Source organism: Physella acuta, unplaced genomic scaffold (assembly GCF_028476545.2).
Source record: "Physella acuta isolate Inbredline_101_S28 unplaced genomic scaffold, ASM2847654v3 ptg000741l, whole genome shotgun sequence".
Classification (NCBI taxonomy): domain Eukaryota; kingdom Metazoa; phylum Mollusca; class Gastropoda; family Physidae; genus Physella; species Physella acuta.
In genome coordinates, this window is record NW_026732259.1 from 576,086 (window position 1) to 593,585 (window position 17,500).

At 39.2% G+C, this 17,500-nt stretch overlaps 1 protein-coding gene across 1 annotated transcript in view; it reads right to left on the reverse strand.

Moving 5' to 3' along the window:
• The window catches only part of LOC131950175 (partner of bursicon-like), a 32,939-nt gene extending 29,170 nt beyond the window's left edge, over positions 1 to 3,769 (reverse strand). The window contains exon 1 of the mRNA XM_059312230.1: positions 3,622 to 3,769. The gene's annotated coding sequence lies outside the window, so the exon portion shown is untranslated. The remainder of the gene's footprint in view (positions 1 to 3,621) is intronic.
• Positions 3,770 to 17,500: the final 13,731 nt, after the last annotated feature.

The window sequence follows — 17,500 nt, forward strand, 5'->3', positions numbered from 1 at the left end:
GTTCTGAACTTTGTCAATTTTGCTAATATTTGTTTTTGCTGCTGAGCCCCAAGCCGAAGCACCATATTCTAACGTAGGTCTCACATAGCTGGTGTAGGTTTTTTTCAGGATGTGGTGATTTGCTCCCCAGTCTGTTCCTGCCAGTTTCCTCATTAGATTAAGTCTTTTGATCCCATTACTTTGTGTGTTTTCTATTTGTTTTCTCCAGGTAAGTCGAGTGTCTAAAGTGACTCCTAGGTATTTGGGGTGGTCATTTTTTTCTAGCTCTTGGTTTTCTAGGGTAAGTTTCATTTTTTGATGTTTAGTTGATAAGGTGAAGATTGAATAAGTTGTTTTCTTGGTATTGATGGATAAGCCCCAGTTTTTGGTCCATTTGCCGAGCTTGTCAAGTGTTTCTTGAAGACGAAATTTTGAGGTACCAATATATTCCTCTGTGCTGATTAGTGAAAGGTCGTCTGCAAACATGCTTCTTTTTACTCTCCTTGGGATGTTTTCATTTAAGTCATTTATATAAATGAGGAAGAGAGTAGGAGACAAGACTCCTCCTTGAGGGACTCCATTTTTTATAGTTACTGTGTGACTTCTTTTTCCTTGCATGGAGACTGATGCTTTTCGGTTGCTTAGGTAACCTTTTATCCAGTTTAGCATGTTATGAGATACTTGATGGTTTATTAGCTTTAGAATTAAGCCTTGCTCCCAAACCTTGTCAAAGGCTTTTTCAAAGTCGACCCACACTATTGAGGTTGGTTTTTTTTCTTGAAAGCCATCTTCTATTTCCTGAGAAATGAAGGTGATTTGGTCTTCAGTAGATCTGCACTTCCTGAAGCCTGCCTGTTCGTCTGCTAGTAGATTGTTCGATTCTAGAAACCAGGTCAGTCTGTTGTTTACTACTCTTTCCATCAGTTTACAAACGCAGCTTGTTAAACTTATTGGGCGATAGCTATCGACTTTGTTCCTGGGTTTTCCTATTTTTAGAACAGGTATCATGATTGCTTTTTTCCAAATATTTGGGATTTTCCCAGATTTCCAGCTTGCATTAAATATTTGGAGCAGTTTTTTCTTAGCATTGGGGCCCAAGTGCATGAGCATATCATTTGAGATTTTGTCAGGGCCTGGAGCTTGCTTAAGTTTGAGGAGCTTCATTGCTTCTCCGAGCTCCTTCTTGCTAATTCGAGCTACCATTCCAGTGGAGGAGGGGGGAGAGACATTCTGTAGTTTTTCTTTAACTTCAGTTTGATTTTTAACCTCTTCTACTCTTTGGTGGCTGATATTTATTTGTCCCACTTTGCTGAAGTGGGTTATAAATTCTTTTGCTGCATCCTTTTCTGTTTTGATCGTGTTTTCAATGTCGATGACTATGGGAGTAGCTCTGTTTTCTTCTTGGTTTAGCCTTTTTGCAATACTCCATAGTTTATGACCATCTCTATCTACATTGAGGTGTTCTGTTTTTTCTTGCCAGCTTTTCCTCAATGCAGTTAGATACTTTTTTCTAAAGACTGCGTTTGCTGATTTTAATTTTATGTTATTTTCTACAGTGGGATTTTCTTCAACAATGTTTCTAGCATCAATTGTCTCGTCATGGAGTATCTGGAGGTCTGGAGTCCAGTTTGGGATATAATTTTTCCTTGCTCCCCTTGGAATAGATTTTTTGGCTGCTAACAGAACTGCTTTTGAGAAGGCTGTGTATGACTTGTTCACCTGTTTGGTTTTACAGTTGATTGGTCTTGTGTAGGAGTCTGTGAGGGAAGAGAAGAGCTCCCAATTAGCTTTTTTGTAGTTCCATCTAGGGCGGGGGTAGGCTTCAATTGGCCTGTTTGATGTTTCTATCTGGATCAGGATTGGTCGGTGGTCGCTAGTGGCTAGTTGATCTGCAACTTCTCTTTTGCATTTTTTGGATATGCCATTAGTAGCAAAAGCTAGGTCGGGGGTAGTCGTGGTTAACCAAGACCTTGAGTAAAAAGTTGGTTTGTCATCAGGTTTATTTAGAAGGATGAGCCTATTTTCTGCTTGCCATTCTTCAATTTCCTCTCCTTTAGCATTGAGGTCAGGGTAACCCCAGCTCTGGGAGTGGCTGTTCATGTCTCCCACAACCAGGCACTCTTCGCTGTTTGGCAGGGAGATGCGGTCCAGTTCTAGGTCCTTATCAGGAGGACAGTAGCAATTGAAGATATTTAGGTTACCTTCTGCAAGTATGAGTTTGGTGCCCATTATCTCAGATGCTGTTGAGTTTGGTATAACGATATCTGTTGTTGGAATGTCATTTTTTATGAGAATGAGGATACCTTCTTTAGGTCTGTTTTCCCTGTCCTGCCTTATGCAGGTGTATCCTCTAATAGAGAAGCGAAGATTGTTGTTGAGGTGAGTTTCTTGAATACAAGCAACGTCTACTTTATTTTCATGTAGGAATATTTTTAAGGCTTCCTTTTTTTTATGAACTCCCTCTGCATTCCACTGCAGGATAACAAGTAATTTGTTGTTTTCCTCACTATTTTATCAGTAGAATTTACCTTCTGATCCTTGCCCCTGGCTGGCCAGGCAAGAATAGAGGAACCACCAGCTCGCTTTTGTGGGCTCCTTCGAGGCGGAGAGCCCGGCCCCCTACCTGCGCGGCGGGATTCCACAGGTGATGCTAGTGGTGATCTTAATGGTGATGCTAGTGGTGATCTTAATGGTGATGGTAGTGGTGATCTTAATGGTGATGGTAGTGGTGATGGTAGTAGTGATGGTAGTGGTGATCTTAATGGTGATGCTAATGGTGATGGTAGTGGTGATCTTAATGGTGATGTTAGTGGTGATGGTGTTCACAAACAGCTGATTGTGCTTCTGTTTCACCATTACAGGTGTGTGTACGTGGATCAAATGTTGCTGTAGCTGGTGATTGCTGCCGTGTCACCATTGGAGGTGTGTTTACATGTCGATTATATGTGAAGATTTAAGCAATATCTATTTGACTGTAGTTATCTTTATATAGATTGTGCTGTATCAGTATATATGTATTTATGTGTGGGCTTATGTATGTGTTGATAACATTTAAAATTAGTTAGAAAGCCCTAATCATGTAATAACTAGTGTATTACTCCGTTCGTTTTTTTTTTTTCAAATGTAACCAACACTAGTCCTAAACCTAGTCCAAACACCAGGCATGTATTAAAATTAAATCCTAAATCTAAACCATCAACCTAACAGCTTTAGCACATTGATATAAACTACAAGATTCACTCGTGAAAGATTCTAGTAATACTCTGTCAAAAGATATTAACACTCGTTGAAATAAAAAACAAATTAGCAATCGGTACTATCATCTAATAACTAAACTTCCAGATTATTAAAAAAAAAATTAATAAAAATATATCCAAAAAGTAACTGATAACGGCTTGAGTTTAATCAATGGATTAAAAAAAATTCAGAACAAATGTCTAAAGTCATCAATATTCTCCTCGTATAATGCGCCATATGATACTATAAATAGCACAGCTAATACGGTGAAGACCAGCCAACGACTGGCTCGGCCTGGCGGTAAAATCGATGATACAACAGTCGGAATAACGAGGACAGATTGACAACAAGTAGACAGGGCTGTCCCGTGCTGTCACGGTACAGGGCTGTCCTGGTGTACTTTACCTGTGTGAGTTAAACATCCACTGGAGAATGGCGAGCACGGTGTGAGAAGATGACCGCCCTACACATTGCCCCCACCCCCGGGAGCTTGCGACATGTGACACACAATAACAGGCACCGCTCGGCGAAATTTGGGACAGAGGAATCCCTGGGCTGGGTGAAGGGCAAGCGGGCACACTGGTGGGGGGGGGGGGGGGTTTAGAGGGAGGGGAGGGATGGGTTGCGCGACATTTCTTGGCGTGGAGTGGGGAATGGAACTGCTGGTGTAGAGGTGGGTGGAGTATAACAGTTGGGAAGGGGGTAGTGGAACTGTTCTTGTATAGGTGGGGGTGGGGTGGGGGTAGTGGAACTGTTCTTGTATAGGTGGGGGAGAGGGTAGTGGAACTGCTCTTGTATAGGTGGGGGTGGGGGTAGTGGAACTGTTTTGTATACGTGGGGGTGGGGGTAGTGGAACTGTTCTTGTATAGGTGGGGGAGAGGGTAGTGGAACTGTTCTTGTATATGTGAAGGTGGGGGTAGTGGAACTATTCTTGTATAGGTGAGGGTGGGGGTAGTGGAACTGTTCTTGTATAGGTGGGGTGGGGGTAGTGGAACTGTTCTTGTATAGGTGGGGGAGAGGGTAGTGGAACTGCTCTTGTATAGGTGGGGGTGGGGGTAGTGGAACTGTTTTGTATACGTGGGGGTGGGGGTAGTGGAACTGTTCTTGTATAGGTGGGGTGGGGGTAGTGGAACTGCTCTTGTATAGGTGGGGTGGGGGTAGTGGAACTATTCTTGTATAGGTGGGGGTGGGGGTAGTGGAACTGTTCTTGTATAGGTGGGGTGGGGGTAGTGGAACTGCTCTTGTATAGGTGGGGTGGGGGTAGTGGAACTGTTCTTGTATAGGTGGGGGTGGGGGTAGTGGAACTGTTCTTGTATAGGTGGGGGTTGAGGTAGTGGTAGGTGGGGGTGGGGGTGGGGGTGGGGGTAGTGGAGCTGTTTTATATAGGTGGGGGTGGGAGTGGGGATATTGGAACTGTTCTTGTATATGTGAAGGTGGGGGTAGTGGAACTATTCTTGTATAGGTGAGGGTGGGGGTAGTGGAACTGTTCTTGTATAGGTGGGGTGGGGGTAGTGGAACTGCTCTTGTATAGGTGGGGTGGGGGTAGTGGAACTATTCTTGTATAGGTGGGGGTGGGGGTAGTGGAACTATTCTTGTATAGGTGAGGGTGGGGGTAGTGGAACTGTTCTTGTATAGGTGGGGTGGGGGTAGTGGAACTGCTCTTGTATAGGTGGGGTGGGGGTAGTGGAACTATTCTTGTATAGGTGGGGGTGGGGGTAGTGGAACTATTCTTGTATAGGTGGGGGTGGGGGTAGTGGAACTATTCTTGTATAGGTGAGGGTGGGGGTAGTGGAACTGTTCTTGTATAGGTGGGGGTGGGGGTAGTGGAAATATTCTTGTATAGGTGGGGTGGGGGTAGTGGAACTGTTCTTGTATAGGTGGGGGTGGGGGTAGTTGAACTGTTCTTGTATACCTTGTAAACACCTCCACCATCTCTACACCTACGCCTACACCTACACTTACACCTACACTTACACGTACACGTACACGTACACGTACACGTACACGTACACGTACGCGTACACGTACGCGTACGCGTACGCGTACGCGTGCGCTTGCGCTTGCGCTTGCGCTTGCGCTTGCGCTTGCGCTTGCGCTTACGCTTACGCTTACGCTTACACTTACACTTACACTTACACTTACACTTACACTTACACTTACACTTACACTTACACTTACACTTACACTTACACTTACACTTACACTTACACTTACACTTACACTTACACTTACACTTACACTTACACTTACACTTACACTTACACTTACGCTTACGCCTACGCCTACGCCTACGCCTACGCCTACACCTACGCCTACGCCTACACCTACGCCTACACCTTAAACAATTTACGGTATTTACCAACGTCACTATCAAATACGTCAACAGTTAAAAAATTCAAGGTATACCACTATGTCAATATCAATATCAAATACATCAAACGTTAGCTTACATTTGTGTTTTCACCAAGCCAAATAAGTGCCAGCCTCCATGATTAAACAAAGCAGTCATCTCCCTGCTCATATAATCCGCGCTGCTGTTCAGAGGGGAAAAAAAAAATGTTCGACCAAAGAGAGGTAATCCATGTTTTAGAGTCGTTCTGTTCACCATTTGTATTATCCCCCTTAGAATTTTATTTTGAAATGAGACCAGCTTCACGCTACCAGCAACAGGAAGTAAAAAAAAATTGTCGGCGTAAAAACAGGGATTTGTACACATAGTGTTACATCACATTTAATGCTCTCAGTTAGAAATTAACAGAAAAAATTTGAAAAAATGAGTTAAGAATTGTTTAAAAAGTCAAACTATAATACAAACTATAATCTAAAGAACTTTTCCATCGATTACTTAACTGACCAGCGTTGAACTAAAAATAAACCTCACGACGTACGGATCTCAAGAGGTTATCTCGAGACACGACGTGACGTCGCACACACCTCTTGACCTTGACCGTCAGAACCCTACGTCTGCCGCATCCACCGTAGCAGAAGAGATCCGCATAGCTGCACCCGGCATGACAGCGATTGATACGCTGATCAAACCGGTGTCTTCATGGAGCCTACAGGCCTGGCTTATGGGGGGGGGGGGGGGGGGCGAGGGGGGGGGGGGAAGAGAGACGGCCCCTCAGCCAAAAATGTCAGTGTTGTTGTTTGAGCGCCACCCGGTGCTTAGAAAAATTGACACAAATGCAGAAGTTGTAAAAACTATTTTAAAAAAAAAAAAAAAAAAAAAAAAAAAAAACATTCTAAGTGTCTTAATAGAAACAAGCCAATAAGGGCTCTTTTAAGCCAGACCATTGAGCTCGCACTTTACGTGTATCTGTTACCATCATATCAGTGTGGGGGGGGGGGAGATTACATATAGGGCGGGGGTTGACAAGGCAGAAGCTCAGGTGCCTTGATGTTTATGGGAACTCCAATTTGTTTCTTCAAACTGTGATAAATTTCCTGCCGGCTATTCGGTTTTAACTAGAAATTTATTTTCATGGTTTGTCCTTTCATCTTTATTCCACTACAGCAGTAGATATTAACAAGCTGGGAGCAATTTTTTTGTGTACATGTATAAGTAATCGTGTGTATATAGATCTATAAATAATATTACATTTTAAGTAATGGTTTAGAATATAAACGTAAGACTGCTTGTTTTAAGAGATTGGGCTACAGACAGACAGACAGACAGACAGACAGACAGACAGACAGAAAGACAGACAGACAGACAGACAGACAGACAGACAGACAGACAGACAGACAGACAGACAGACAGACAGACAGACAGACAGACAGACAGACTTCTCAAAGACCAGATAGATGGAGAGACAGACAAATGGAAGGAAAGACAAGACAATGTAAACTAAACAAAGGCTAATAACGTATTGGTATATCTTTGATATTCGTCGCTGTATTAACTTTGAAACTCAAACTTTAGACATTGAATCAGGGCTATCATTTTTTGCCCTACTTCTATTCTTGAGGCCTTCACACCTGTGCGCTTTTGTGTGCGCAGTGGTGGTATTTCGCACGCTTAGTGTGCGAATGTTCGCGAGTTTTATGCGCCCATGTGTGTGTCCGTATGTAGCCTACATGTGTTGACCTGTACGAGGATCACATATATGTATTGTATGAGACTTAATCAACCCTGATGCTGGGAACATTGTAATCCATTTATTAAAACAAGGTTTCTGGTGAAATCAATTTATTTAAACAAGGTTTCTGATGACAAAATGCGATAATTGTTGTATTCACTAACACTCCATGACAACTCAGTAACAACATCAAATTTATCAACAGCTAGCTTACATGTTGTTGTATAAGTAACAATATTAAATGCATCAACTTTTAGCTAACACTGCAGCATTAGAGTAACAATACCAACAATATTGAAAACGTTAGTTTTTTTTAACATCAACAAAATATCAGGACAGAAGCAGTAAAGTTATAACATATATGTCGACTGCCATACATTAGTATATCAGCCGGTTGCCGGTTGTTGAAAGCCGGCTGTAACACAAGAAGTAAGATCAACAAAACAGAATCTAATGTTTAGGCAAGATACACATATTTGTGCATGTAGGCTACCTAGGAAAGATAATGCCTGTCTTGGTTTATTTCTTCACAGGCCTATAGATTAAACCCCTTAGTTGTTTTATTTTCGGTTTAACACCGCGTTCACACTTGCGACATGTATACACTACATGTATGGAAAACAAAGCTTGTTCAGAAAAATTATGTTATATGAAAAAAAAAATTCCCACGTAACATACATACTCGTTGCGAGTTTTTTTTTTATTTTCTAGACATGTATATTATACATGTCGCCAGTGTAAATGCGGTGTAAAATCGAGAGATGAAATATTTAGCAGCGTCAGCTTAGGGATCTGTACATATAGAGCTAACTTAGCATCCTATTCGATAACTTAACACATTCACATCTTAAATTTTATAGTCATTACAAAATTAATTTTTAAAGCAAGTAAAAACAAAAACACATTTATGTTTATAATGGCATTTCTAAAAAACTATTATAATGATGGTCATAATCATATTTCAAATAATAATAATAATAATAATAATAATAATAATAATAATAATAATAATAATAATAATAATAATAATAATAATAATAATAATAATAATAATAATAATAATAATAATAATAATAATAACAATAACAATAACAATAACAATAATAATAATAATAATAATAATAATAATAATAATAATAATAATAATAATAATAATAATAATAATAATAATAATAATAATAATAATAACAATTAAAATAGTAATAATAACAATAACAATCAAAATAGTAATAATATCCTGACTTATAAAAATTGACAATAATAAAAGTACCCATAAATTACCCCGCATAAGTCTTGTACTAACACAGAGGCAGAAAGGTGCAAATCTAAAGAGCACTGTTCAGCAAGCACAACTGGAAATGAACACGTCAATGGCACATATATACTGGTCATACTTACACAACTGTAATATGGCTACAGCTATATATATATATATATATATATATATAGCTGTAGTCATATAACAATTTAGTTTAGTACAACAGCTTGAATAAACGACCTTTCTTTAAAAATTATAGTTAAAAAACGTTGCAAAAAAACTGAGTCATTACAATTTTACAATGAAAGCCCAATAAATAAATAGTTGAAAAATAGCATTATTACAGCAGAAAATATGAAACAAATAAATAACAATTTCAACCAAATACTTGAGGTGATTACAAAATCACACAGTCTTACCCAACTAAGTCAGTTTGTTTAAAGAAGTCATGTGATACGGACGCCATTTTACCGGAAGTCTGTATATCTTTCTAACAAACGTGTGAGTAGGGTGTTGTAGAAGAACAATACTAGGGTGGAGACTTTTTAACAACATTATTAGATCTAAAAATAGACCAGCGGTCAGTTAAAAATAAACCTCACCATGGACGAAATCACAAGCGGTTATTTATAGACATCACGTGACGTCGCTCGCGCCTCTTGGCCCAGGCCCTGCGTCTGCCGCATCCCCGGAAGCAGAAGATATCCATGTAGCAGCATCTGCTGCCCATGAAGAGCGACTGGCGCTTGGAAATGAGGTGTCGCAGGCCTTGTATCGTCGACATGGTTGTGAAATTTTCTGCGAGTATAGATGTCGAGTCTGACAGCAGGTATGTGCTAGTGCTGTTTGGTTCATGGGAGGGTTCATCTGGGTGGGGGTAGGCGAGGTGGGGAGCTGATGGACTCAGCTGGATTTGATCCTGGATGTCCTCAGCGCGAGGCCACGGTGACGCTAGTGTGACAGACACACATGTCAAACAAACGACATAAAGCGAGGCCATTGACGTAAGCATCGTGGATTAGTTGTGATGGTGGAATAGATTCAGGTTCAATAGAGTTGGCTGAATAGATTCAGGATCAATAGAGTTGGCGGAATAGGTTCAGGTTCAATAGAGTTGGCTGAATAGGTTCAGGTTCAATAGAGTTGGCTGGATAGGTTCAATTTCAATAGAGTTGGCTGAATAGGTTCAATTTCAATAGAGTTGGCGGAATAGATTCAATTTCAGTATAGTTGACTGAAATGGCGAACGTATTGTAACCCTGACTTAATGAGTGACTTACTGCAGATTTGGCTGAGTAAAGTGAATTCACTGGAGACCGCTGGCTGGCTATTTCATTGGAGACCTATACAGCTGCTGAGTTGAAACAAATATAGCTGAGTTGATCGCCTTTACTGGTGTAGTCTAATGTCCCAGATGGACCAGTTGTCACAGGCTGCAGTTTATGCTGGTTGCTGGGGTTGTATCTTTAGCTGATGTCGTCTGCAGAGTTTGATGAAGTTCAGCTACTCCCAACCTAGGCTGTTATTTATAAAGGATCGCTGGGAGAAATCGTCACCCAACCCAGCCAATCAGAAGCTTCGAGAGTCAAGACGTTTATTACATAGGCGCGCCGGTATGTGGCGGCCACCTGACGAACGTGACGTCACACCGTGTGACGTGGTGTCGTCGGGACCGTGCGGAGCAGGTCGATGGTATTTGTCGCGATGTGACGTCACGAGTTTATCCTAATTTGTTATCTGTAGAGGATAATCCCATGCCTCAATAGATACTGCAGTGGACATGCGTTCTTTACATTGGTCTAAACTTGCATGTGACTTCAGAACCGCATTCTTTAACTCGGCAGTAAACGTTTAGACCAGGATCAGTTTTGTCTTTTTGTTTGTCTGTGTGTGGACGTGATTCAATGACGCAACGTCATCAGACGACCGTTTGAAAAAAAAAAGAGTCAAAAGCGTGTGGGTTAGAGTAGTATGTGTGTGTGTGCGTGAATTTTAAATGTATGTGGGTGGGGAGCGTGAGTGGGGGAATGTTAGGATAATCGCCTTATAATTATTTTTTTCCGCGCTCTGCAGATTAAAGGGCGGTAAATGTGTAAACAAAACGTGTCGAGCGGCAGGGAGGTGTGGGTGGTTAACTGGGCCATAATTGTGAGATCAAGGCTGCTCACCAACAAAAAATAAACTCACGGGGAAAAAAATGTTTTAGAAACTAAAACGGTGTAGGTTTTTAAAACTGAATCAAATCTGGCACAGACTGCGTGACTACGATAAAGTGAAAGATCAAGGTAAAGGTCGCATGTTTAAAAAAAACTTAACACAGAATTATGCATGTAACCATCTCCAGCTAGGTGTTAGCTATAAACAGTGTTTCCTAGGACATATCTTCGGAAAGAAATAGAAAAAATATACAATTATATATATATAATATATATATATATATATATATATATATATATTATATATATATATATATATATATATATATATATGAGAAGACCAGAGCCACATCATGTTGTGTTTATCTACAATCTACACCACTGAATGCCACTTGATTTATTGGTGTTTGTTTGATGTCGCTGAATTTTTTTTCGCCTGATTAAAGTAATTAAAATTAAATATTAACCCGTTTTAAGGTACATTCCAATAAAAAATGTTGCCTGCGACAAAAGTAGAAGATAACAAATTGAATTTTTTATTTGAATGAACTGTTAAGAATGTTAAAGAGTTTAGGTATAGAAGGTAACGTGAAATCGTCTCAACAAAAAATGTGTTTCTCTCACCATACAAATGTGACCCTCAAACCACAGAAATGTGGTACATTAAACCACCCAAAATATGGGACCCTAATCCATTTAAAATATGGGACCCTACTCCACTTTAAATATGGGACCCTAATCCACTTAAAAATATGGAGCTCTGACTAGTTAAAATGTGGGACCCAACCTAACTAAAATGTGAGTACCATTCTAACAGTGACGACCTAAACCCCAAAATACGGCTGCTGACACAGCGCGCCTCATGATTACTTTGGCACCTACATTCGTTTTAAAGTGCGCCCTACACTAGAGATTCGGTAGTATACTAATACTGATAGCTAAATTGACCAGTGTTCGCAACCGGCACCCTGAAGTAATGTAACCAGTGCCCCCCCCCCCCCCCCCATAGCATCTACGACGCCCCTGGAGACTGTAAGGACGAAGATGAGTGTTTACCTCGCCATTATTGAGGGTGATCAACGCACGCTCAAGGTTTTCATAAAGCCCACCCAGGGGCGTCTGGGTGGCAGTGCAGAAGTACCCGCGTACCCACAGTTGAGATCCAAGAAATATATAGCCGACATTGTTTACATTTAATTAAACCAGTTCTAAAAATAAACGATTGGAATGGAAACACGTTGTTGAAACTCTCATAAAAAGTTGAGATAGTTTAATTTATAGTATGATTCTCATATGGAAAAGATGTGGGTAGTCTATAAATCTGTAGGTGGCCAGCTCACGCGTCGGGAAAACCGGGAATTTCTTTTTTGTGTACTTGACGGAAAAACATGAAAATGAATAAAACGCTTCAATAAAAATGATACTATGACTCTCTATTTTCTTTCTTCTTAGATCGCAGCAACGCGTGTCGTGTACGCTCGTTCAATAGAAATTGTCTAGATAAAATGTTTCCCAAACTTGACAAATAATTCGGGACAAATTCTTCTCACGTCGTACGCTTAGTCAAAAGGTCACAAAGGTCTTAACACTACGATACGCTGACCTTGATGACGATATTCACCAGCTGATTTCCCACATACCTGAGGACTGACCAGTCACATACCGCAGAAATAACTATGACGTCACTCCGTAGTTTCGATGGTCAGTCAGATTTAGGTCAAGATAATCTGTTTACGGCTTCCTGTCGAATATTTTAATGAAAGAAAATGTGCACCGTCAATATTAACTAAATTTTAGCAAGGACAAAATACAAAGTTACATTTGAGTAGTCTCCCCTTACTCAATAAAAAAAGATCCAATAAAAACCATATTTAAAATTGTTAGTTTTATATTACTTTACATATACTATAATATTGGTCAAAATACTTCGCAAGCAGACAATAGTTATAAAAACTTGATCTTTTAATAAATACTTTTCTTCATTTGAACGGCAATGTCACCTAGGGAAAGAGAAAAAAAAGGTCAGCCAAAAAAAAACCAAAGGTCAATCGTCAGCGAGGTGGCCTGAAAGTCATGGACCCAACTTGGAGGAATCGGCCAGAACCGAGCATAAGGAGAGGTCTGTTTGCGTTCCTATGCTCCACATGGGGACCACAGGGATGACGATGATATGATGATGAAGATGATGATGATGGAGATTAAGAAGCTAAAAATGATGATGATGATATATCCTAAGAACATCTCGCCCACATATTTTACCCAGCTCCCCCCCCCACACCGACTCCACTAAACCCCTATTTCATCCCCCCCCCCCACACACACACACCACCTCCCCACCCCAATCAAGTCCACTGACAATGCATGAGATTGGCAAGACAAAACCCTTGATGAATTTGCACTAGATAACCCCAACCTGCCCCCCCCCCCTAATCTTGTACTAACTCTAATTTCATGACTCCAAATTTTATCACGCATCTTGAGAATGTTGATAACACATTTCTCCACGTTTTTATGAAGTCACGTTTCTCTATTCTATTGGCCACGTCATCGTGGGCTATATTTCGAACTGACCAATCACGTCAAGCTTTTGAGATAGAAATAGATTTACAACAATGCATATTCCATTTGGTAAATTCACCCACTCGAAGAAATGCAACATAACTAGTCCCTATGGAATATCATATTGCAACATCTCTATTTATTCCTTTATAAGTTAGGGCACGTATTTTCATCCATTACATCTGTAAGAAAACTCTTCAAATAATTTTAAAATAATATTTTATTCGGCTTTTAAATATGCTGAAATGCTTCACGGCAATTCAAATTTTATCTATTCTGTTTTAGAGCTAAAACACCGCTCCGGTCGCCATGTTTAATGGCCGGAAGTCCTGTAAACTGAGATGAACAAACAACTCCTAACTCGTATCGTCTGCTTCCGGTGTTCAAGTATCACAATAGACTTGTAAGGAGATAAATACAAAATTCAAAGCTGATTTATTTTTAATATGGGGGCGGTGGTTAAAATTGTTAGTATTCAACAATTTTTATATTGTTGTTTAAAACGGTTTTTATTTCTTATGACAAGATCAATATCTGGTCTAATGACGTCATTCGTGGGTTGTAAAGGGTGGCCTCATGTTACAGGAAGTTATACTAGGGTTGGCCAACTTTTAAAATAAAGGGTCAACTTTAAAATATGGCCAAGGGGTCGTTCATTTCGTCGGTAATTTTGTGAAGATGTGTGATGAGGGGGAGGGGGAAGGGGTCAGATTGTGCGACGTCACATTTTTGCATTATAAAAAAAAAATGTTAGAAAACGAATTTTAGACGTTATTTTGCGTTATAGAAAAGTGTTTTAATAAATTGTAATAGGAATTGATTAAAATTCTCTATTTTCACAGATTTCAGACAAGATTTTGGAAAAATATCCAAGTTTAAAAAAAAATTCAAGTGCAATTTGAGTGGGGTTGTAGGCTGAGGTGTGACGTCATTTTAGGGGGGGGGAGGTCTAGCTTTTTGTGACGACGTGTGACGGAGGGGAGGGGGGAGGTAAAAATCGTCAAAAAAGCGTGACGTCATTTATGGATGAACCCCAACTTAAAAATGAAGGGTCAACTTTAGAAAAATTGACCAGCTTTTAAAATGAAGGGTCAACTTTAAAAATATGACCAACTTTTCAAATGATGGATCAACTTTTCAAAAGATTCCAGCATTGTATAATAGCTGACCAACTTTTATTCAGAATGGCCAACTTTTAAAAAGACTTTAATTTCTAATACCTGAGTGATAAACATTGGCTAACTGTCTGATGCACATTTTCCAAAGACTGGCCAACTAGCATATAAAAATAGCCCTCTTATTGAACAATAAATTGAGCAAAAGCACGATCAAAACAGAGAATCAGCGAAATCCTTTGTGTCAGTCTACATTGTTAACAATAACCAAGTCCAAATGCGCAAGCAAACTGCATTAATATTGCATCGTACCAAAAAATGAGTCCGTTATCTTTCAAATATTAAAAACAATCATGCAAAGAGCTTTATAGAAATGTCTGCTTTTATCATCGTATTTTTGTACATTTGGTTGATAGTTGTTACACGGTTGGACTTACTTAAAACCATGAAACTCAAGATGATTTATATAAATATTCTATGGGTCTAATCCGTAAGCTGTTCTATCAAGGTTATGTTGGATGAAAATTTGTTCTATGACGCTTTTGTTTTGTGAAAGTATTCTTTAAAAAAATAATAACGTATTGACGATACTAAAAGTAGAATACATTTTAAACCAAAGGACGATTACTCTAGTAAAGTTAAATATTACCTCCCTTTACAATCTCAGTCTGCTCGTTGTTAGTCTACAAACAGCGATCAAATGACTCGTTAGCTCTGGTCATAATAAAGATATGATTCCACGGCAAATATAAGTTCAGGCCAAAGTAAAATAAAATTATGTCAAACGCCGCTGAAATGTAAAATGTGATCACGTGACCATAGAACTTTTAAAACTATCAGTTGATATCAATTTCTTTTCTGTTGATATCATCAATTTTCTTTATGTTGATATAATCAGATCTATCAATTGAAACCATCAAATATGTGTCTGTTGGCATCATCAATTATCTACCTGTTAATTTGATCTATCATCTGTTCCAACCACCATTTATCGTTATTACTATAACTTGGTTAACTACCCTGGAGGGCAAAGCTCCACCCCCCCCCACCTCCCACCCCACCACCTACCCCACCTCCACCTCCACCTCTAACAATTCAACTTGTCTCATTGTTCCACCGCCCCTTTTAAATTGGAATCTTCTTTTATTAAAAAATGCATTTCTTAATTCCTCGGTTTTTCCATATATTTCAGAATAAAAGAAATGTAATCCATGTATTTGTATTTTTTTCTGGCCATAGAAGCGACTTTCTTTAAATAAATTAGACAAAAGTAAATCTGATATGCCTAGAATTCTGTAAGATTTTAATAGGCTTTACATTTCTTAATTTAAGACAAGAAACACACTGAAACAAATGGCGATATAGATACGATTTCTAACGGACATTGTGTAGATATCATATTTGTATAGATAGTTATAGGACATTGTGTAGATATGATGTAGGACATTGTGTAGATATGATGTAGGACATTGTGTAGATATGATGTAGGGCATTGTGTAGATATGATGTAGGACATTGTGTAGATATGATGGTTATAGGACAATGTGTAGATATGATGCAGGACATTGTGTAGATATCATATTTGTATAGATAGTTACAGGACATTGTGTAGATATGATGCAGGACATTGTGTAGATATGATGCAGGACATTGTGTAGATATCATATTTGTATAGATAGTTATAGGACATTGTGTAGATATGATGCAGGACATTGTGTAGATATCATATTTGTATAGATAGTTACAGGACATTGTGTAGATATGATGCAGGACATTGTGTAGATATGATGCAGGACATTGTGTAGATATCATATTTGTATAGATAGTTATAGGACATTGTGTAGATATGATGCAGGACACTGTGTAGATATCATATTTGTATAGATAGTTATAGGACATTGTGTACATAAGTTATAGGACATTGTGTAGATAAGTTATAGGACATTGTGTAGATAAGTTATAGGACATTGCGTAGATAAGTTATAGGACATTGTGTAGATATGATATAGGACATTGTGTAGATATGATATAGGACATTGGGTAGATATGATGATTATAGGACATTGTATAAATATGATGGTTATCTCCCCTTGGCTTCGAAACCGTTTGATTAATTTTTAATGACTAATGAAGCATCTAATTAAATTTTAAAATAGATACACTTGTATTGTCATCAAAGTTGAATTTATCTGGAAAGTTTGAAGGAAATCGCTGCATTAGAAGTTGGTCAAAATAGAGCTACAAAATTTGCCACAAACCCACAAACAAACAGACGTTGCGAACTAAATAAAAACGGAATGGAATTTATATAGAAAATATATACTTTTTAACAGTTTCCGCCGTCCCCCCCCCCCCCCCCCGGAAATTTTAGTCCGCTCCTCCCCCCCGGAGAAAATAGTCTGGAAGAAACACTGCGGCTTATATTAAATGTCTCCGCGCCCCTCCCCCTCGCAAGTTTTAAATGCACCATTTAGTGCAGTGACGCATTTCTTTAAAAAAAATTCGCCTTGTAGTGCGGGTTGCGGGTAAGCATTTCCGTTGATAATAAAATATTTGAGAGTAATTTATTACGTCTGCACGTGGGGGTGTGACGACATAGTGGCGTCACGTGGTGCCCCGGCCTCCAGAATTCTCGAACGCGGTCTAGGAATGACGTCATGAAGTTGTTCACTCCTGCAAATAAAACTGTCAATAAACGGAAGTTTTATTCCGCTCCTCGTTCGCGGGGTTGGTTTAAATGGTAATAACCGCTAATAAAATTCTTTGAAAGATAACACAGAAATAGAAAGGTTTGTGTAAATACCACGTGTAAACGATAGTTGCATTTCAGTCACTGAACTGACAGTGTGAATAGGGAAAAAAAATGTTCAACTCAAAATTTGTGATAAATAAAGTATTTGATGTATTCAGATTAGGGGTGAAGTTTGTAAAAATGTGATTAATGAGAATGTATTGAATGCTGATTAGAGATAGGGCAAATATTAAATAACTCGAATACACCATACAGTATTTATTTAAGAATATATTCTCAGGGGAAGCGACTTCTGCCTCAGCTCACCTAATATAAACATTAGCCGTTTCGACAAGGCATTGCTCAAGCGATATGTATTCATGTTA